Consider the following 1,707-nt stretch of genomic DNA (forward strand, 5'->3'; position numbering starts at 1 on the left):
AGTGAATCATGAAGTCAACTCAACATGTCTCACTTAGACTGCCAACATACAGCAGTACCTTACAGTATTGAAACTGCCATTTGATCATTCGAGTTGCAATTTTACAGAATAATTTCTTTGGATTCTCATGGATTTGGGTTGTGGGAGGGGCACAAGTTTCATCGTGATGAATAAACATGAACGTCTGTGCTGACAAATCAAGGGCAAGCATTAATTAATTAATTAATTCCAGAATGTTGGAAGTGACAAGTTAGTTTTGATTATTTTGAAAATTTCAAGGCATTTAATTAAAAATATGCAAATGCTCTCTCAGTTTCCAAAGTGCGAAATACTTACATTAAGGAAATCATTTTGGACTACATTTCAATTATATTCACAATGAGTATTTATCCTCAACTATGCAGAAAGAGAGAGAGAGAGAGAGAGAAAGAGAGAGAGATGAATTTACTGTCACAGCTCCAGAAAAAGAAAGCAGCTAGATCAAATGGAAGGGTTATTAATAATAATTATGAATGTGCTTGTTCATGGAGTGGGACGTCTCTCTGAAGACAAGTCAAGCAGACAGACAGATGGGACAGACATCAGCTATGAACACAGCAACAAACTGGTCAACCTTCATGAGTTCATGTTCCTCCTTTCCACAAAGGTACCCCAAAAGGGCAAGGAGAGAAAGACAAAAAGAATCACAATATCTAATCTGCATTTTAAAATTCAAAATAGCTAAAGATGTATTTTAAAAACTCAACATAATCTTGTGAACTGGGGCTCCTTAGGACAGACGGAAGCAGATCTGAGATCATTTGCTGTCATCCTCTAAAATGACTGGTGGTGCCACACAGTTGAGGGAAAAGCTATCACATAAGGACCTGGCTATGGATCTCCCACAGCAGAGAGTGGCTTAAAACGGGCCCAACCCATTGGAACGCTGTCTGGAACCAGGACCGTGTAGATGGGCCACAAACTGCTGCCCCTGACAGATTCAGCCCAGGGTGGCAAACTGTGGAATATGATGTTGTGTATGTATGATGTGGAACTGGTTGAATATTCCACAATTCAGCTCTGATGACACCCGAGACTCAAGGGATCATTACGGTGGGGTCACTCAAAGTTAATCAAGTCAACATGTATAGGGATTGTACAAAATAAGAAAAATACCCAAGAACAGGCCTATATGATCAAATGCTTAATAAGGAGTAGTGCTGTCCTTAGGTTCTGAGCTTCTTAAAATGCTGTGTTATATAATGTTCTTTTACATTTTACATTTACATTTCTGGCAAATAGCAGGCACTCTTATCCAGAGCAACTTACAAAAGTGCTTTCTCATTTACTTATAGAAGGTATCCTAGCCGGTAAAGTAGGTTAGAGTTCAAGATACCGTTGAACTAGAATATTGCTGATACCTAGAAGTGTGAAATAAGTATAAGCTCTATATCAGACAATGATAAGTGCAATAGCAAAAAATATAATAAAAATCTAAACAACGTGTGCTAGAGCTGCAGTTACCAAACGGTAGCAAGAATTTCATGGGGGCAGGATCAATGCTCATTTAAATCTTCCACAAATAGATAAGTCTTCAGAGACTGGGAGCATGGTGTTTAGAGCCGAGCCGTACTTGAGGGTGGAAGTGCTTGATGTGCGGATCAGGCTTTGACCATCCTCTTCATGTCTGGAGGGGCTTGTCCGCTTCTGGATTAGCAGGCGAGCGTC

This window comes from Brachyhypopomus gauderio, chromosome 9 (genome assembly GCF_052324685.1).
Source record: "Brachyhypopomus gauderio isolate BG-103 chromosome 9, BGAUD_0.2, whole genome shotgun sequence".
In the NCBI taxonomy this organism is placed as follows: domain Eukaryota; kingdom Metazoa; phylum Chordata; class Actinopteri; order Gymnotiformes; family Hypopomidae; genus Brachyhypopomus; species Brachyhypopomus gauderio.